Below are 22,091 nucleotides of genomic sequence, written 5' to 3'. Positions count from 1 at the left end.
TGGGAACTATGGCCATGAACTACATGCTCACGTCCACGTTCTTAGGAGTTATTTCTGTCAACTCCCAGACATTCCCGACTTGGTGAGGTTCTTCACTGGGTCTTAAATTAAATGAATCTCATCCTGGTTTGAAGAAGAGAAATGATTCTCCTTCCTCTTTGCCTACATGTCCTACTCCTCAGTCCCAGGGACAAGATGCCCTTCTCCCTGTGATGGGAACACTAGCTCTTCTGTCACCTTCATCCTTCCCAGCCCCAGTGCTCATGTACATGAGCTGGCAGTCGAGAAGCCTGGAGCCATCCTCGGTTTTCTTACTTTATATCCCAGTTTGTTTCGTGAGATTAAGAGTCACTTATGGTTTGTCTCCCTCCCTATCCCATCTTGTCCCATATTCAGTTCTGCCTTCAGATGCTACATCCAGTGGCCAGATGGTAAATGTGAAGCAGTCTACTCAGGAAAAGGAAAAGAAGCCTGATTCGTAGTGCCCGTGGACTTCTGTTACCAATGTCAAGATAACAGTGTTTCACAACTTGCTTATAAAATTCTTGAGAAGCTCTCAGGAGTGAGTGCAAGCCTCCTCCCAAAACCAATGAACTCCACCCAGAATCCGCACAATGCTCACCCCAAGGCTGCTCCCTGGTCCTGGCCACCAGCACACCTTCCTGGACCATTCTTCATCTCTTACAGGCTCTCCAGGTTCAGCTACAGTGATTCCATGGCAATGGAAGTCAAACTGTGTCTTTCCTCTGCTTCTTCCTCCTAAAGATCTGTATGACACTCTCTTCCTCTTTTAAGCTCTGTTTACAGGTCACCTTATTAAAAAGTCCCTTCCACGAATCACCCTGTATGAAATAGCAATTCCTTTCTCTCACTCTGTGTTCCCACAGCTCATTACCTAATTAAATTGTTTTCATAGAACTTAAGATCAGCTGACATGATAAGTGGAGGCAGTGCTCACTTTGCACAATAGTGCAGGACAGAACAATGATGGTGCAGCTCAAACCATGCAAAGTGATCTCAACAAACCAGGGAGAATAATGATTTTTATGTAACCTTTAAAAACATTTTTAAAACACAGAAAGTTTCCAAATGTCAATGATGAATGTATAGGAAACTGAAAAAAACAATAGAACCATTATTATTTTTTAAATTTTATTTATTTATTTGACAGACAGAGATCACAAGTAAATGGAGAGGCAGGCAAAGAGAGAGAGGAGGAAGCAGGCTCCCCGCTGAGCAGAGAGGCCGATGTGGGGCTCAATCCCAGGACCCTGGGAACACTACACGAGCCAAAGGCAGAGGCTTTAACCCACTGAGCCACCCAGGTGCCCCTAGAACCATTATTTATTGGGTGTATTGTCATTTCAAATTTAGAAACACTGAAAAGGGAAGCATTTTGTTATTTTGTAGACTCATCATGAATAGTTTGCACAGTGCTAACCTTCTTCTGATTGCATAGTTGACCACACAGGGCCACCATCTAAATTACCTCACTTCAGTCTCAACTGGGATCATCTTCCAACATTCAATCCCTTGCACTTTCAATGTTGTGAAATCCTTTCAATATTAATTTGAATACTTCTGGTTTCACATCCTTGCAATATTTTACCTTCCCTCCCACCACCTTCTTCAATGATGTGGTAAGCTTGTTTCACTCTGTTCCTCTGGCTGCATATCCACATTCTGGAGACCAGCACCCCTGTCACCACTTCCCTGGTAGCTATGCCTTCATGAGCTCCAAATGATTTATCAAGACACTTCAAGCTCAGAAGTGAGCTTAACTGATTAGTCCTGCAGTGCAGTCACTGGTGTGACTCTCCTCCAAAGGTGACAGGATGGCATGGAGGAATAGGGAGTAACTACAGAGGGAACACTAGACAAATGCAGTCCAGTCACATCATCACGAGTTCACCAATACTCATAAACCACGGCCACAATGTGCTCCCTGATATAATGTGATGAAAATAACACTTTTCCTCCGTGACCTTCCTCCCCAAACCCACTCCCCCAGTCTGTGTATGAGAAAAGCATCCGACACATTGCAATGAGGGACAATCCACAATATACCAGAGCAGCATGCCAAACTGTCAGGCCATTGCTATCAAGGAAAGTCCAAGAAGCTCTCACAGCTGAGAGGAGCCTAGAGAGACAGGACAAGAAAATGTAATGTGGTAACCTGCATGGAATTCTGGGACAAAAAGGGGCATGGAGTGAAAAATAAGGAAATCTGTTCTAGACTGAATAGTTGTATCTCTCCACTGTTCATGGGATTTGGAGGTGGGGACTTTGCAGATAATGAGGTCATGAGGGTGGAGTCCTCAGGAATGGGATCATTGCCTTCATGAAAAAGGGCCAGACAGCCAGCTCACTCCATCCACCAGGTGAAAACACAAGTAGTTGGTATTCTGCAACTTCAAAGAGAGATCTCATCACAACCCAACTATCATGGCACCCTGATCTCAGACTTCCAGCCTCCAAGACTGTGAGAAATAAGTTCCTGTTGTTTCAAGGCATTCAGTTTATGCTATTTTGTTATAGCGGCCCAAGCTAAGACAAAGTCAAACTATGGATTTTGGTTAATAACAATGCACCAATATTGGTTCACTAATTATAGCAGAAGCAACAAGTTATTGTAAGATGCTATAAAGAGGGGATACTGTATGCACCTATATATTGGACTCTGTGTGATTGTTGCCATTTTTCTCTAATGTAAAACTATTCCAAAAATGTAACTCTATTCTAAGAAAATAATGTCAACATCTTGTCCTCAGCTGGATCTCTGCCTCTTGCACACACTGGAGGGCAATTCGAGGAAATGTGTGGTGGGGAGATGTCTGCGTTTCTATACCCAGATTTTATCTTACTTCCCAAGTCTAATGTTCCTCTTCCTTTTTCTGTCCTCTGTCCTCTGTTAGAGCTCACTCTGAAGCCTGGCACTCAGAGATCCCTGGAGAACCTTCTTCTCAGTCCCCCATGATATTCACTCTAAATGTTTCCAATTAGTGAAGCCCATGTTAGATCAGGTGGAGTCAGAGAACTCTGGGTGCTTGGGTGAAGTAGTGTAGCTTTAAGACCTCAGTGGTGGATGCACTTAATCCATGTCCTGTCCCCAAGCAATTGAGGTGGAAAAGGCTCTGCAGAGGGTGGTGGATCCTGTAATACACCAGGCCTGAGGAGATGGCCCTCAGCTGTCATCCCTCTTTGAGATGGCCTCAGTTGAGGAAATCCTCCATGCCCAAGGTCAAGCCTGGGACCTTGTCACATCCAGAGTCTCATCAACATGGGGATGGAGCCCCTTCCATCCTCTAAGACAAAAATCATCACCATCTCTAAAACTCTAATCTCTTTCCACATCATGTCTTTGAGTCTCTACATCAGCAGGGGTGGAGCCTGGTGAGACTGGGATGGGATGAGACTCAGGAATGAGCACAAGCATGTAGATTCCATAAGCTCTGGAAATCCCAAGCGACTGGCCCAGCAGGTTCTCAGCTTGTGGCCACCTTGACTTTCCATTTGATAATCTCAAAGAAAAAGTGTTAAAAGTCCCATGGTCATTCCCTCATCATAATCCCCTTCCTCTGACATCATGGAGGCAGGGAGTGTCTTCTCTCCTCAGAGCATGACATTGGCCTCTCTAGGACAGCATTCAGACAGAGAAGGCTCCAGGGGCCACCACAATGCCTGTCCCTGCCTCCCCACTGTGCTGGCCTCTGCCATCCCTACTTCTGACACCGCTGCTGGCATTTACAGGGGAATGGGTCTTTAGGTGTATGTGCTGGGGACACTCCTGTGCCTTTTTACTGTGTTCTTTTCACCTGTTTACCTAGAATTTCTTGGGGAGAGAACTTTTCTGTCCTCCTCAGAATTTACAGAACTAAACTGGAAGGGTTCCCAGCTCACAAAAACTCCCAGTGGCTCTGTCTGTCCCACACATTTTTGTTCAGGGAATAGTTTCACGCTAATGGTCACAGGGCTGAGCACAGCACAGACATCAGAGTTCTCATCCACCAGCCCCTAGGAACAAAGAACCTGTCTTTTCAATTTACTACCACCACACAGTTACTACCTCTTAATGGAAAACAAATGTTGGAGAACATGAAATTATAAAGCAGGAAAAGAATCTATAATACTTCCATCCAAAGATGACTGCTGTTAAAAATTTGCAGAGGTTTTGTGCTCATGAAATATTGTCCAGAAGTTGTCACTAGAGGTCTCCCTGGGTCACTGATGGAAGCTGAACCCTACAGGCTCTCCAGAGAACTAAATATTTCTGTTTCTATTTGCTGAAAAAGTTAACAAGCTTGTGGAGTCTCCTCTCCATGACCATTGATCCAAATACCTGGAATAGCCAACTCAAGATTGACACCATTGGACTATAAGACTTCCAAGAAAGCTACAGTAATTGAAATAGTGACTTTGGTGAAAGAACCAGCACACAGATTAATGCAACAGAATAGAAAATCTAGAAATACACCAACATAAATACAGCCAACTGTTCTGTGAGAATGACCAAGATAGTCTTTTTTGGCAAACAGTGAACATCTAGACATCGGGACATCCAAACAAAAAAAATTGCTTCTACATACAGACCTAACAGCCTTCATAAAAATAGCTCATACATAATACACAAAACTATAAAATTCCTAGTGGATATCATGGAAAAAATCTAGATGATCTTTGATATGGATTACTTTTTTAATAGATTGACTTTAATAGATTGACTTCATCTTAAAGCAGTTTTAGGTTCACACATGAATTGAGCAGAAGGTGCAAAGATTTCCCATGGGACTCCCTGTCCCCACACATCACAGCTGCTGCCATTATCAATATCCTCCACCAGACTGATACATTTATTACAAATATGAACCTACACTGAAATGTCATTAGCATCCAAAGTCCATAGTTCACATTGTGGTTCACTCTGAGTATTGCATAGTCTATGGGATTGATATAAACTTCTATAGTACTATGCAGAGTAGTTTCATTGCCCTAAAAATCCTCTCTGCTCTGTCTTTTTACCTCTTTCCACCCTAAACCCAGGCAATCACTGATATATTTATATTCACCATAGTTTTGCCTTTTCCAGAGTGTCATATAGTTGGAATCATGCAGTATGCAGGCTATTCCTTTCAATTAGTACTAAGCATTTAAGTTTCTTCCATATCCTTTCAACTTGCTAGCTCATTTCTTTTAGCACTGGATAATATTCCACTGTCTGGATGTACCACAATTTCTATATTCATACACCAACTGGAGGTCATCTTGGTTGCCTTCAAGCTTGAACTATAACTAAAGCTGCTAAACTTTGAGGAGGAATCTATTCTAGGCCTCTCTTGAAGCTTCTGACCATCCTCAAATTGTACACAGCATTCCTGTGTCTTCACATCATCTTCCTTCTGTGTATGACAGCTAAGCTGAGCTGTGCCTGAACTCCTGTCCACAGGAACTATGAAATAATGTATGTTTTCTTAAACTATTAAGTTTTTGGTAATTTGTTATGCACCAAGTTCCTCTGTTTATTCAGCATCTACTATGCTCCAGGCCATTCTCCTATCATGATGCAGAAGGAAGATATTTCCCCTTTCTATACATGGGTCCCTCTCCCCTTATCCCATATAGCAACCCTATTTGTAATTTTCATACATCTGTGTCAGTACATGTTGCTTAAAAAAGGTGTAATGAGGCTCCACCTTGACCTAGAACCAGACCCTCACATCATCTTGGCCAAGACAAAGAACATGAGAAATGAAGCCAATTTTCTTCCCAGGAACTTTGGATCGAAACTTCCAGGCGACCCAGCCTGAGAGTTTAGTTTCAGTAAAGGCTGACCTTGACCCTGGCCTGCAATGTGTCTGCTCTCTCCCCAGCAGGGCCTGTCTTGTGGTTCTGGGAAAATGGGCAAGAACAGCAATTAATCTTCAGTTTCAATGGAAACCACTGCCCCTGAATAAACCAAGTAGAAAACACAGAGGTCAACCACACACACTATTCCATCTGCATCAGTGACATGGAGCCCAAAGATGTGGGCACCCGATACTGTGTGACATGAGCAAGAGGGCATCTGGGGGTGTCTGGTGGCTCTGTCAGTTTAGCATTTGGCTCTTGGTTTTGGCTCAGCTCATGATCTCAGGGTCATGAGAATGAGCGTTGAGTCAGGCTCTCTCTCTCTCTCTCTCTCTCTCTCAAATCAATCAATCAAAAATCAATCAATCAATCTTAAAAAGAAAGAGGGCATCCCGGGCGCCTGGGTGGCTCAGTGCGTAAAGCCTCTGCCTTCAGCTCAGGTCAGGATCTCAGGGTCATGGGATCGAGTCCCGCATCGGGTTCTCTGCTCATCAGGGAGCCTGCTTCCTCCCCTCTCTCTCTCTGCCTGCCTCTCTGCCTACTTGTGATCTCTCTCTCTCTCTCTCTCTGTCAAATAAATAAATAAATAAAATCTTTAAAAAAAAAAAAAAGAAAGAAAGAAAGAGGACATCCTGACTTGGCATATGTATCTGGTTCAGGCACCTATGTGTCTGTGAATGCTGAGTATAGCCTGAGAAACTCCATTTACTTAGATCATAAAAACAAATTTTTCAAAACTTGAAACATGTACCAAATCATCACTATACACTGGATACTATGCCCCTTAATCCATGAACACCTGTAGGTTGGGATTCTGTAGATGGCCTTTCTGTCGGTTGGGGGCCCTATGCCCCATATTGAATCAAGCCATATTGACAAACCGTGCTCTTCTTTGATGGCACAACCACCAAAACCTGAACATCAGGCAAGAGAAACTCAAAAATAAAAAGATATTCAGTAGGTAAAGTGCAACCACAAGTGTGCATTGCATGGTCCAAAAAGTTTATTACTTGAGCCTAGAAATCTGACTGGCCTTTCTGAGGTGTAGGGACAAACCTGACCTCAAGAATATACATTGTGTCTATTGTAGCCTGTTTCTTGACTCTGTACCCTTCACTCACAGCCCTTGTAGCCATATGCTAGCTTCTGGATTTGGACGAAATCTCAACTTGAGTGTAGTTAGCTGCCAAGCCTACTTGCCCCTGAATCAAAACAAAGGGACCCACAGGCAGAAAGAACCTCTACAAGCCTTCACAACTTCACTCACCCATTTCTAACTGTAATGTGATTGAGGCTTGGTGGCCGGTCACTAGGGGTCACGACAGTGCAGTTAGGGACCTGTTCTTCACACAGAAATTCAATCAGTAAGTGTGATCTCCTACTATGGCTTCCTGGGAGCCAGGAGACTAGAAGGAGGGGTCTCCATGTATTTGGGCTCTTTCCAAATTTCCTCTTGTGATTGAGTTCTAGCTTCAGAGCACTGTGGTCTGAAAATATGCAGGGAATGACTGCAATCTTTTGATACCAGTTGAGACCTGACTTAGGACCCAGGATGTGATCTATTCTGGAGAATGTTCCATGTGCACTAGAGAAGAATGTGTATTCTGTTGCTTTGGGATGAAATGTTCTGAATATATCTGTGATGTCCATCTGGCCCAGTGTGTCATTTAAGGCCTTAATTTCCTTGTTGATCTTTTGCTTGGATGATCTGTCCATTTCAGTGAGGGGAGTGTTAAAGTCCCCTACAATTATTGTATTATTGTTGATGTGTTTCTTTGATTTTGTTATTAATGGTTTATATAGTTGGCTGCTCTCACGTTAGGGGCATAGATATTTAAAATTGTTAGATCTTCTTGTTGGACAGACCCTTTGAGTATGATATAGTGTCCTTCCTCATCTCTTATTATAGTCTTTGGCTTAAAATCTAATTGATCTGATATAAGGATTGCCACCCCTGCTTTCTTCTGATGTCCGTTAGCATGGTAAATTGTTTTCCACCCCCTCACTTTAAATTTGGAGGTGTCTTCGGATCTAAAATGAGTTTCTTGTAGGCAACGTATAGATAGATTTTGTTTTTTTTATCCATTCTGATACCCTGTGTCTTTTGATTGGGGCATTTAGCCCATTAACATTCAGGGTAACTATTGAGAGATATGAATTTAGTGCCATTGTATTTCCTGTAAGTTGACTGTTACCATATATTGTCTCTGTTCCTTTCTGACTTACTACTTTTAGGCTCTCTCTTTGCTTAGAGGACCCCTTTCACTATTTCCTGTAAAGCTGGTTTGGTGTTTGCAAATTCTTTCAGTTTTTGTTTGTCCTGGAAGTTTTTTATCTCTCCTTCTATTTTCAATGATAGCCTAGCTGGATATAGTATTCTTGGCTGCATGTTTTTCTTGTTTAGTGCTCTGAATAAATCATGCCAGCTCTTTCTGGCCTGCCAGGTCTCTGTGGATAAGTCAGCTGCAAATCCAATACTTTTACCATTGTATGCTACAGACTTCTTTTCCTGGGCTGCTTTCAGGATTTTCTCTTTGTCACTAAGACTTGTAAATTTTACTATTAGATGACAAGGTATGGACCTATTCTTGTTGATTTTGAGGGGGGTTCTCTGCACCTCCTGGATTTTGAGGCTTGTTACCTTTGCCATATTAGGGAAATTCTCTCCAATAATTCTCTCCAAAATACCTTCTGCTCCCCTCTCTCTTTCTTCTTCTTCTGAAATCCCAATTATTCTAATGTTGTTTTGTCTTATGGTGTCACTTATCTCTCGAATTCTCCCTTCATGGTCCAGTCGCTGTTTGTCCCTCTTTTGCTCAGCTTCTTTATTCTCTGTCATTTGGTCTTCTATATCACTAATTCCTTCTTCTGCCTCATTTATCCTAGCAGTGAGAGCCTCCATTTTTTATTGCACCTCATTAATAGCTTTTTTGATTTCAACTTGGTTATATTTTAGTTCTTTTATTTCTCCAGAAAGGGCTTTTATATCTCCCAAGAGGGTTTCTCTAACACCTTCCATGCCTTTTTCGAGCCCGGCTAGAACCTTGAGAATCGTCATTCTGAACTCTAGATCTGATATATTACCAATGTCTGTATTGATTAGGTCCCTAGCCTTCGGTACTGCCTCTTGTTCTTTTTTTTTGTGGTGAATTTTTCTGCCTTGTCATTTTGTCCAGATAAGAGTATATGAAGGAGCAAGTAAAATACTAAAAGGGTGGCAAAGACCCCAGGAAAATACGCTTTAACCAAATCAGAAGAGATCCTAAATCATGAGCAGGGGGAGAAAGAGGATAAAAAGAGGTCCAGAAAAATAAAACAAACAATTAAAAAAAAAGAATAAAGAAAAAACATAAAAAAGAAATATATATATATATATTAGATAAACTAGTTAAAAAATATTAAAAAAGAAAAGGGTAAAAGTTAAAAAAAATTTAGGAGAAGAAGAAAAAAAATGAAAAAGAAAAAAAATTAAATTAGCTGCAAGACTACAGAATCATGGGGAGAAAGCCATGAGTTCCGTGCTTTGCTCTCTCCTCCTCTGGAATTCCACTGCTCTCCTTGGTATTGAAGCTGCACTCCATGGTAGGTGAACTTGGTCCTGGCTGGATTTCTTGTTGATCTTCTGGGGGAGGGGCCTGTTGTAGTGATTCTAAAGTGTCTTTGCCCCAGGTGGAAACTGCACTGACCTTATCAGGGCCGGGCTGAGTAATCAGCTCGGGTTTGCTTTCTGGAGTTTTTGTTCCCCGAACGATTTCCATAGAGTTCCAGAGGATGGGAATGAAAATGGCGGCCTCCCAGTCTCTGGCCTGGAGGAGCCGAAAGCTCAGGGCCCCACTCCCCAGTGCGCCTTCAGAGAATAGCGCCCAATTATTCCCGTCTCCCTGGCCTCTGGCCGCGCTCCTAGCCCACCGAGCCTGCAACTGGTTCAAGGTAGCCCCGAGCTGAGAGCTCACTACTCAGCTCTGTCTCTGTAGCCGGCTTCCCCGTTCTAATACCTGCAAGCTCTGCGACACTCAGACACCCCCGATCCTTCTGTGACCCTGCGGGACCTGAGGCCACGCTGCCCCCAAGTGGGCTCCACCCCGGTTTAGCCTCTGGAGCAATATCACTCAGCAGAACAGACTTTTAAAAGTCCTGATTTTGTGCTCTGTTTCTCTGCCATTGCCGGGAGCTAGCCCCTCCCCCCGCAGTCTATCTTTCCATCGCTTTGGATTCACTTGTCCGCCAGTCCTACCTTCCAGAAAGTGGTTGATTCTAGAAATCAATTCTAGAAATGCTGTTCTTCTTCTCTTCGATCTCCCATTGGATTTGTGGGTGTTTGCAATCTTTAGATAAGCTATCTAGCTCATCTTCTGCTACCTGAAGTAGTCTCAGCCTGCTACTTCTCTGCCATCTTGACTCCTCCCTGGATTCTAGCGTTCTGTACACCAAGGAAATGCATTTCCTGTGGGAGTAGGTGGAGAGCATGGGTGATAAAATACCACCTGCCACTCATAAAACTAAATTCGAAGACAGTATCAAGGAAGAAAAAACAGATAGTAAGAAGGCAGAGGAAAACAGAAAGACAGATAAACCATCAAGTGAGGAAAGTGATCTAGACACTGACCATGAAGGTGTGATTGAACCAGATACTGATGCCCCTCAAGAAATGGGAGATGAAAATGTAGAGATAACCGAGGGAATGATACTTCAGGAAAATGATAAAAAAGTGGCTGCCATTGATGCCCTAAATGATGGTGATCTAAAGAAAGCCATTGACTTGTTCGCACATGCCATCAAACCAAATCCTGGCTTAGCCATTCTGTATGCCAAGAGAGCCGGTGTCTTCATCAAATTACAGAAGCCAAATGCTGCCATTCAAGACTGTGACAGAGCTATTGAAATAAATCCTGATTCAGCTCAGCCTTATAAGTGGCGAGGGAAAGCACATAGACTTCTGGGCCATTGGGAAGAAGCAGCACATGATCTTGCTCTTGCTTGTAAACTGGATTATGATGAAGATGCTAGCGCAATGCTGAAAGAAATTCAACCAAGGGCCCAGAAAATTGCTGAACATTGGAGAAAGTATGAGCAAAAACACGAAGAGTGAGAGATCAAAGAAAAAATAGAAAGGGTTAAGAAGGCTCAGGAAGAACATGAGAGAGCCCAGAGGGAGGAAGAAGCCAGACAATAATCAAGAGCTCTGTATGGCTCTTTCCCAGGTGACTTTCCTGGGGGAATGCCTTGTAATTTTCCTGGAGGAATGCCTGGAATGGCAGGGGGGCTGTCTGGAATGGCAGGAATGCCTGGGCTCAATGAAATTCTTAGTGATCCGGAAGTTCTTGCAGTCATGCAGGTTCTGGAAGTTATGGTAGCCTTCCAGGATGCAGCCCAGAACCCAGAGAATACATCAAATATCAGAGAAACCCAAGAGTTATGAATCTCATCAGTAAATTGTCAGCCAAATTTGGAGGTCAAGCATAATACCCTTCTGATTAATAAAGCCCTTGCTGAAGGAAAAGCAACTTCAATCACGTAATGGATGTCACAATAATACAAACCAGTGTACCTCTGACCTTCTCATGAAGAAATCTGGGGTGCTGTGAGGAGAATCCCTACTGCTCTGCTCCCCATGCAACTGAAACATTCGACAATGGTTTGCCATTAGGGTTCATTCAGATAATGTTTTCCTACTAGGAACTACAAACGTTAAACACTCTTTAAACCTTAAAAACATTTAAAAACATATTAAAAGGGTGTGTTAGTCCCTACTTTTTTTTAAAAGAAGAATCAATGAATCGATCAATCACTCAATCTTAAAAAGAAATAGGGCATCCTGACATGGCATATGTATCTGGTTCAGGCACCTATATGTCTGTAAATGGTGAGTACAGCCTGAGAAACTCCATTTCCTTGGCTTGTAAAAATAAATTTTTCAAAACCTGAAACATGTACCAAATCATCACTATACACCAGATACTATGCCCCTTAATCCATGAACACCCTATAGGTTAGGATTCTGTAGTTGGCCATTCTGTCAGTCAGGGACCCTATGCAGCATATTGAATCAAGCCATATTGACAAACCATGCTCTTCTTTGATGGCACAACCACCAAAACCTGAACATCGGGCAAGAAAAACTCAAAAATAAAAAGATATTCAGTAGGCAAAGTGCAACCACAAGTATGCATTGCATGGTCCAAAAAGTTGGTAAACTGAGCCTAGAAGTCTGACTGGCCTCTCTGAGGTGTATAGACAAACCTGACCTCAAGAATAAGCATTGGGTCTATTGTAGCCTGTTTCCTGACTCTCTACCCTTCACTCACAGACCCTTGTAGCCACAAGTTAGCTTCTGGATTTGGATGAAATCTCAACTTGGGTGTAGTTAGCCACAAAGCCTAGTTGCTCCTGAATCAAAACAAATGGATCCACAGGCAGACAGAACCTCTACAAGCCTTCACAATTCCATTAGCCCATTTGATTTGATCCCAGTCACTAGGGGCCACCACAGTGCAGTCAGAGACCTGTTCTTCACACAGAAAGTCAATCAGTGACTGTGATCTCCTCTATGGCTTCTGGGAAGCCATGATACTAGAAGGAGGGGTCTTGTGTGTCTTCCACTACCAGGTTTGTTTGGAAAAGCTGTCCTGGAAGGGCAGAGTCACTCTCCTAGCACTTAATCTTTCACTGGTCTGCCCTAGTCTACCCCCAGCTCTGCTGTTCTCTTATTCTCTGAGATCCACCAGTGTTTTCTGCTCCTTGCCACTTCCTGATTAATTACATTAAGTACAAAGAGATTAGCGTGTCCATCTGTTCTGCTGTTGGGAAACAGTCTTCCTCAGTAATGTTCTCTTCAAGTCCAGCCACATTCTATGCCATCCAACTGGCCATGGAAAAGTTACATATTTCCCTCAAACTGAAAAATATAGTATGGGTGGCTTACCTGCCATTCTCTTGCATTTGACTGTGGTTAACACAGGGACTACAATCTAGATCTTCCTGCCCTTGGCTTAGTGTTACAGTGTACTATGCTGTGTATCTGTATGAAATCTACTGAAATATATATTTTATGGTATCTAAATATCTTCCAGGTTTTCCTCATTATGAACACATTCTACTGTACAGCTGAAAATCCAGTTGAAAAGACTTCTAGAAGTATAGGTAATGACTGCAGAAGCCAAGAATCACAAATGCATAGAGCCTTAAAGTTGTAAGACGAGCTTGATGGTAAAACATGCTGCATCTGGCAAAATCTGAGGTTTGCTGCTCATGACCTTGGACTACTTACTGAACTTCTCCAAACCCTAGTTCCTTCCTGTGTAAAATCTCATATCTTGGACTCATAACCATGTAGTGTCTGTGAATCTTCAAATTTTAAACTGTCAGGTTACAAAGTGAGTAATAGATTCTTTTTTTTTTTTTTTGGCTTTTCTAAGTAACATGTTTATTTATTTATTTATTTATTTTCCCAATTTATTTATTTTCAGAAAAACAGTATTCATTATTTTTTCACATTAAATGGAATGTTCTGACTTACATGTTCTTTTTTTTTTTTCCCAATTTATTTATTTTCAGAAAAACAGTATTCATTATTTTTTCACCACACCCAGTGCTCCATGCAAGCTGTGCCCTCTATAATACCCACCACCTGGTACCCCAACCTCCCACCCCCCCGCCACTTCAAACCCCTCAGACTGTTTTTCAGAGTCCATAGTCTCTCATGGTTCACCTCCCCTTCCAATTTACCCAAATTCCCTACTACTCTCTAACGCCCCTTGTCCTCCATGCTATTGGTCATGCTCCACAAATGAGTGAAACCATATGATAATTGACTCTCTCTGCTTGACTGATTTCACTCAGCATAATCTCTTCCAGTCCCGTCCATGTTGCTACAAAAGTTGGATATTCGTCCTTTCTGATGGAGGCATAATACTCCATAGTGTATATGGACCACATCTTCCTTATCCATTCATCCGTTGAAGGGCATCTTGGTTCTTTCCATAGTTTGGCGACTGTGGCCATTGCTGCTATAAACATTGGGGTACAGATGGCTCTTCTTTTCACGACATCTGTATCTTTGGGGTAAATATCCAGGAGTGCAATTGCAGGGTCGTAGGGAAGCTCTATTTTTAATTTCTTGAGGAATCTCCACACTGTTCTCCAAAGAGGCTGCACCAACTTGCATTCCCACCAACAGTGTAAGAGGGTTCCCCTTTCTCCACATCCTCTCCAACACATGTTGTTTCCTGTTTTGTTAATTTTGGCCATTCTAACTGGTGTAAGGTGATATCTCAATGTGGTTTTAATTTGAATCTCCCTGAGGGCTAATGATGATGAGCATTTTTTCATGTGTCTGATAGCCATTTGTATTTCTTGATTGGAGAAGTGTCTGTTCATATCTTCTGCCCATTTTTTGATGTGTTTGTCTGTTTCGTGTGGGTTGAGTTTGAGGAGTTCATTATAGATCCTGGATATCAACCTTTTGTCTGTACTGTCATTGACTTACATGTTCTTAAATGGAATGGAATGTTCATCTTTGCATCTTTCATAGCCAAAGTGGAGAAAAAAATGGAGAGATCTGGATGGCTTTCCTCGATCCCATCATTCTTTCATGCATACATTTCCCATCCTCTGACACATCAAGCATGCATTCACTCAATGCACTCTCTCAGTCAGCAATGCATTTACTTATGGATGCACCTGTTAATGGGTACTGCATCCTCCTCTAGAGCAGGCCCTAAGCAGATGGCCCATCTTCCAGGAGGTCCTTGGCACCCATGGTGGATTTTCTATAGTAATTCTCTGCTTTCTGTGGAATGTGTCAGTTCCCCCTAAAGTGACAGTGTGCCAGTCTTCACTCCCCTTGGACTTGGTGGCTATTACCTACCATGTGCAGAGATTCTATCCACAGAGTGTGCATCTCACCTAAGTAGAGAAGTCTCTTATGTTCAAGGGAGCCAAGCAACTCAAATCCAAGCAGAATAGCGATGAGACCTACACTTCGGAAATTTTGCATTTGGTGAATGTGTTGGGGCAGGAGTCCGAGTGGATCCTCATCTATAAGGTGCAGCACGAGGCGCAACCTCCCATCTAGGCCAACCTCCTACTGTCCACAACAGACCTCCGCATATACAGGTCATTGCAAGCTCAGGTAAGCTCACCTCTATTGCTCTGAGCTACTGGGTCACCCTTGTCTGCTGAATGGCATGAGGTCTTTAAAGTCACAGAGTCCCATTTGCTGTCTCCTTCTGCCTATAGGTAAGTCAGGAGATGTCTGTCCTTATGTTTGTGGATTTCCTTCTGGGCTTCAAGGTGCTGGTGATGAGTTTCACAATCATCTACATCTGTCGGTGGCAGAGCTGTGACAGGTGAGCTGGGGACAGGCCTTATTTCATAAGGAGAGGGTAGTGGTCACTATGATAGGCTGATCAGAAGAGTCCAAGATGAGCCCACTATTTCACACAGCACATATCAGGGGGCAACCAGCCTCAAGAAAAGGTTGAGAACAGTCTTGTTTTCTCTAAATGTCTGTAGGAGATCCCAGAGGCTTCCAGCTCTAATGCATCCTGCAGTGCCCTGGGGTTTGAAGATTTTTCAATGACGTCCCTTGAATCCTAGGTGGAGATCCAAGGTGTGAAGGTGGGATGAAGGTCAAAGATTTGAGCTCCAAACTCCAAAGAGTGCCCCCATATACTGCTATGTATGTCAAATTTCATAGGAGTTATTTTTGAATAAATAAGAAAAGTAATGCTAAACTTTACTAATGGTGGTGACGAAGGACTGGAAGGCTTTAACTAGTGGCAAAGATGATCGTGGGTGTGGGAGAGTTCAGAACTCAGACAGAGGGGCTGGTCTGCAGTGACAGGGGTCTTTTTTCTGATCTGCACCATGATTCCAGACATGCAGAGTGCCTGCCACATAGTAGATGGTCAATAAGTATTTGGGGAATACAAGAATGAATGAGTGAATGAATGAATGGATGAATTTTTCCCCGACTGCTCCTGCAAGCTCTGCACTACATTGCCTCCTGCCCTGTTCAAGAGGTTCACTTGAGGGAAGGAGCTGCTGCCCCCCTTCCCTAGATATGATCCCTTTCTCACACACCCTGATGTTCCTTCTCTCTGAGCTTCAGAGCAGAGTCAAGGATGGACTTAGGTCTGAGGGACCCGAGGATGTCTGGACCTTGATGCATTGAGCTTCAAACCGGCTGTGCCTCTGCCCAAAAGAGAATCAAGTGGGTCAAGAAAACCAGGTTTCCAGGGTGCCTGGGTGGCTCAGTTGGTTAAACGTCTGTCTTCAGGGTTGGATCCTTCAGGTCCCAGGATCAAGCCCCCCATTGGGCTCCTTGCTCAGCAGAGAGCCTGCTTCTCCCTCTCCCTCTGCAGCTCCCCCTGCTTGTGCTCACTCTTTCTCTCTGTCTGTCAATAAATAAATAAACAAAAACTTTAAGAGGAAAAAAAAAGAAAGAAAGAAAAGAAGGTGTCCATTTTGCTCCTGATCAGGAACAACTCTTATTAATTTTCAGGGCACATTTTACTTTTACTTTATTTTTTTATTTTTTGAAAGTTAATTCCAGTATAGTTAAGGTATAGTGCTATATTAGTTTCAGGCGTAGAATATAGTGATTCAACAATTCTATACATTACTCAGTGCTCATCCTGACAGGTATACTCTTAATCCCCTTCACCAATAACTCATCCCCACACCCACCTTCCTCTGGTGACCATCAGTATTTCTCTATAGTTAAATCTGTTTTTTGGTTTGACTCCTTTTTCCCCCTTTGTTCATTTGTTTTGTTTCTTCAGTTCCACAGATAAGTGAAATCAAATAGTATTCATCTTTCTCTGAGTGACTTATTTTGCTTAGCGTTATACTCTCTAGCTCCACCCATGTTGCTGCAAACAGCAACATCTCATTCTTGTTTTAGGGCTGAATATATTCAAATATATATACACACATATATATATCACATCATTTTTATCCATTCATCTATTGCTGGACACTTGGACTGCTTCCATAATTAGGAGGAGCACATTTTATTTTTATACAGAGCTTCCCCAAGTACCATTTTAACACCTACATATTTTGAAATCACTACATCAAAAACTAATGATGTACTGTATTGTGACTAACATAACATAATAAATAAATAATAAATAAATAAATAAATAAAACCACTACATGAAATAAGCATTTTTTGGTTCTGAGATATATGAAGAATCCTTGGTACTACCATCTTATCTTTGCAAAACATTTACATTTTGCCATTATGGTCTTTTGTTTCTTTTAAAAACACTTTCCTCAATTTGGAGTTTATCATTCTCAAACTTGATTTTATAACTATAACATACTATAAACCCTTTACCAATTTATATTTTATATATATTGTTATACTGTCTACAGAATTCTGGAAATTTTATTATTTTATGCTCAACACAGTGTGTGATATTTGCTCATGCTGATAAACATAGTTCAATTTTATCAATTTTCCCCAGTTCTATAGCTCTCTATTATAAGCATATGCTACAAGTCAAGGATTTTTCTCAGGATGGTATGAAAATTCTATCTGCTGTTTGGGTAACACAACTTTGCAATGGGCATTTTTCTCTCTGTTTCTTTGGGTTCACATGATAGAGTCCCTCTAGCTCCTCTGCTGTGGTCCACAGAACAAGAATGTTAATATCATTTGGGAGTTTTTGTTATACAAAAAAAGGGGGGGCTTCTAATCTTTTTATTATGTTATGTTAGTCACCATTCAGTACACTAGTTTTTGATGTAGTGTTCCATGATTCATTGTTTGCCTACAACACCCAGTGCTCCATGCAATCTATGCCCTCCTTAATAACCACCACTGGGTTCACCCTTCCCTCACCCATCCCTCCACTCCCCTCCCCTCTAAAACCTTCAGTTTGTTTCCCGGAGTCCCTAGTCTCTCATGGTTCCTCTCCCCCTCTGATTTCCAACCCCTTCTTTATTCCCTTCCTTCTCCTAGGGTCCTCCATGCTATTCATTATGTTCCACAAATAAGTGAAACCATATGACAACTGTCTCTCTCTGCTTGACTTATTTCATTCAGCACAATCTTCTCCAGTTCCATCCATGTTGATGCAAAAGTTGGTTATTCACCCTTTCTGATGGCTAATATTCTATTCTGTATATGGACCACATCTTTTAATTTGATGAAGTTTTGCTCTTTCCATAGACCTTTGACCTTGATTTATTTTTCTGAGCTGCATGTATGTGTGCACATGTGTACATGTGTGTGTTTGTGTGTGCATGTGTTATAAATGGTAGTGATCTTTTATTTTTTTTCCCCATTGGGGTAAATTATCCAGTACCCACTGATCAGTACAGCCACCTGCCTTTGCCATACAGCAAACCACTCCATTAATGTGTCGATCTTATTGCCATTCTTTTCATGGGGTCTTATTGCCCCTTAGCTACTTGTCTATCTCTGTCAAAGCTATCCTACCTCTAAGTCACAGGGATGAAAGTAAAGCACAGGGGAATACAGTCAACAGAATTGGAATAACATTGTATGGCGACAGCTGGAGACTACACTTACTGTGCTGTGAGCATTGCATAATCCATATAATTCTTAAATTATTATGTTGTGGACCTAAAACTAACATAGCACTGTATGTCGACTTTGATAGTAAAAATTTTTTTAAATATTTTTAAAATAAAATTTGTCCTGGCATGGGAAAAAAAAAAGAAATAGACCCATACATAATATGCATTTGGTCAAGTGATTTTTTTATTTTTTTTTGTTTTTTCAGCGTAACAGTATTCATTATTTTTGCACCACACCCAGTGCTCCATGCAATCCGTGCCCTCTCCAATACCCACCACCTGGTACCTCAACCTCCCACCCCCCACCCCTTCAAAACCCTCAGATTGTTTTTCAGAGTCCATAGTCTCTCATGGTTCACCTCCTCTTCCAAGTTCCCTCAACTCCCTTCTCCTCTCTAACTCCTCTTGTCCTCCATGCTATTTGTTATGCTCCACAATCAAGTGATTTTTTAAAAAGTGGCCAGAGTAATTCAATGTGGGAAGGATTGTTTTCTCAACAAATGGTGTTGAAATAATTAGATACTCATATGTAAAAGAAGAAGAAGAAGTAGAACCAAAACAAGAAGAAGAATCTTGACTGTTTCCTTATAACATACACAAATTTTAATATTGTCTGAAAATAATGTTACCTGATAGCAATATTATTGTACATTTTATACCAAAATACTAAAGAAATGTAATATGATCATGTGGATCACAGACCTAAATTTAAATCCTTAAACTGTAAAGCTTTTAGAAGAAACCATAAGAAAAAACGCAAAATAAAATTTTTATAGTCTTTGGTTCATGGAGACTTTTATTTTTTTTATTTTTATTATTATTTATTTTTATTTTTCATTAACATATACTGAATTATTAGTTTCAGAGGTAGGATTTAGTGAGTCATCAGTTGCATACAACACCCAGTGCTCATTACATCAAGTGTCCTCCTTAACACTCACCATACAGTTACCCCATTTCCCACCCACCTTCCCTCCAGCAACCCTCAGTTTATTTCCTAGAGCCAAGAGTCTCTTATGGGGGGTGCCTGGGTGGCTCAGTTGTTAAGCATCTGCTTTGGGCTGGGTCATGATCCCAGTGTACTGGGGTCCTTAAGAGTCTGCCTTTGGCTGGGGTCACCATCCCACGGTCCTGGGATCAAGCCCCACAGCAGGCTTTCTGCTCAGCAGCAGGCCTGCTTCTCCCTTTCCCACTCCCCCTCCTTGTGTTCCCTCTCTCACTGGGTCTCTCTCGTCAAATAAATAAATAAAATCTTAAAAAAAAAAAAAGTCTCTTATGGTTTGTCCTCCTCTCTGTTCTCATCTTATCTTACTTTTTTCTCCCTTCCTCTATGATCATCTGTTTTGCTTCTTTTTAAATTCCACATATGAGAATCACATTTTTTATGTGCGTGAAAGATTTTACAAGAACTCCATCGATGAACATATACAAGCAGCAATAAGAATTTTGCTGATGCTAGATGTATTTTTTTTAACTGCCTTAATTAGAACAGCTTTATAATAAGTTTCAATACCTCTTTTGGGCAAAACTTTCCACCTCGGACCTGTTGCTCATAACTGGTATGGATCTTCTTGGCCTAGATGCATTTTAGAATCACTTTGTCTACTTTCATTAAAAACCCTTCTACCATTATGATTTGATTGTATTGATTATATATTCATGTGAGCAAATTGACATCTTTCCAATACTGAGTTTTACCACTCACGGACATGAGGTGTTTTAGGTTTTCTTTGATGACTTTCAGCTCACCAGTTTACAGGGCTCTTTTAGTCCCAGGATGGTCTTATGCAGCCCTACTTAGAGCTATCTTTAATACTTTCTAGTTTATGAATCTTTAACTACTACTATTACTGTTTGCAGCGGGTTTGGGACTGCTGAATAAGAATGTAATAGAGTTTTGAACATCAGCCTTAGTCCAGCAAGCTTATCACACTCGGACTAGTGCTCATAGTACAGACATTTTCTTCTGTGTAACTCTTACAACACCAATCATCTCACCTAGGTTAGTTTTTACCTTTGTTAAAGTTACATATGCACATGCTTCAACAGGCAAATAGTTCTCTACCTTCTACATATGAGAACTGGAGTCTCCTAACTTCCCACTATTTTCCACCTCCCTGAGGCAACCATTTTCCACTCTTAATTGATTTTTAACTGAATCTTCTGGATGACATCATAGTCCGTGTCCACATTATAATGGCAAGGACATTGTGTTTTAGAGCTCAATCTTGTAACATTCCCAGCTTTTGTGTGTGTTGATCTGCTCATGTGTATTTTTGGGTAACCACCACCATATTCAGGGTGCAGAACAATTCCATGGCTGCAGAGCTTACCCTTGCGCTAGCCTCTCTGAGTAACAGCCAGCCCCACCACCCAAACCTCTGGCACATGCCGATCTGTTCTCTGTAACTTCGAGAATGTTGTAGAAGTGGAGATACACAGTATGGGATATTTTGAGAGTGATTTTGTTCACTCCACATAATGCCTTTGGAAACTTACAAGCTGTAAACATGAAGATTAGTTTATTTCTTTTATTGCTGAATAGCATTTCCCTGTAGGAATGCACCACAGTTTGTTCGACCACTCACTTATCATTGGGCAGTTTGGATATTTCCAGGTTTTGCGATAACAAAGCAAGCTCCTCTAAACATTCACACACAGGTTTTTGTGAGGCAGTAGTCTTCATTACACTCAGATAAATGCCTGGGAGTGTGATGTCTGGGACACAGAACCCACTTCTTCTCCTGAAAGAATGGAGGAAATGATGCTTTTTGTTGGAAGCAAACACATCCAACAATTTTTTTTTAAGAATTTATTTCTTTTTTAAGTAATCTCTACACTGAACTTGGGGCTTGAACCCACAACCCCAATTTATTATTATTATTTTTTATTTGACAGATAGAGATCACAAGTCAGCAGAGAGGCAGACGGGGGGTGGAGGGGAGCAGGATCCCTGCCTAGCAGAGAGCCCAAGCAGGGCTCGATCCCAGGACCCTGGGATCATGACCTGAACTGAAGGCAGAGGCTTTAACCACTGAGCCACCGAGGCACCCCCCACAAACCCAATTTAAAAAATCACACCATCCACTGACTAAGTCAGCCAGGCACCCCAAGCACATACTACTTCTAACGTCCCCACTGCATTGCACATTTGGGCAAAGTTTTACAATTTCCTTCAATAAAGGGTTGGAATAGGGAGTCATTTCTGGAGCAGACCTCACTCGGTCCCAAAGTTTTGCAGACCATGGCATACCTGTTCTTTCCTCCAGCTCGGTAGCTCTTAGTGGGTACTGGTGCAGAATGAGGCCACAAGCTAGCCATCCCCAGGGCTCAGGACATGAGACACAGCCCCCAAATGCAGATCCTTCTTGACCTGGAGCTTCCACGTGTGGAATGGCCAAGAAGATCTGAAGATGGGGGAGGGGTCTAGTGCAGAGAGCAGAGACCCCAGGCGGGCAGGAAACATCATTCCTGCTGGGCCTGACCACTCTCTCTGAAATGTAAGAAGAGGCTCCTATCACCATGTGAGGCATTCTCTGTCTGACGTCTGTTTCACAATCCAGAAGCAGATTGCTGCCTCACAATCCTATTACTGATTCATGCACACTTCCTCTTCTATCACAGATAGAACAGAGAACACAGAACAGAGGCCCCATTGCCCCAGCACACACATTTGCAGAGAGCGGGATCCTCAG

At 42.0% G+C, this 22,091-nt stretch overlaps 1 pseudogene; it reads left to right on the top strand.

Moving 5' to 3' along the window:
- Positions 1 to 8: 8 nt before the first annotated feature.
- LOC122915383 lies at positions 9 to 11,318 on the top strand (annotated as a pseudogene).
- The last annotated feature ends 10,773 nt before the right edge of the window (positions 11,319 to 22,091 follow it).

This window comes from Neovison vison, chromosome 8 (genome assembly GCF_020171115.1).
Source record: "Neovison vison isolate M4711 chromosome 8, ASM_NN_V1, whole genome shotgun sequence".
Lineage (NCBI taxonomy): Eukaryota > Metazoa > Chordata > Mammalia > Carnivora > Mustelidae > Neogale > Neogale vison.
This window is presented reverse-complemented; position numbering and strand designations above follow the sequence as displayed.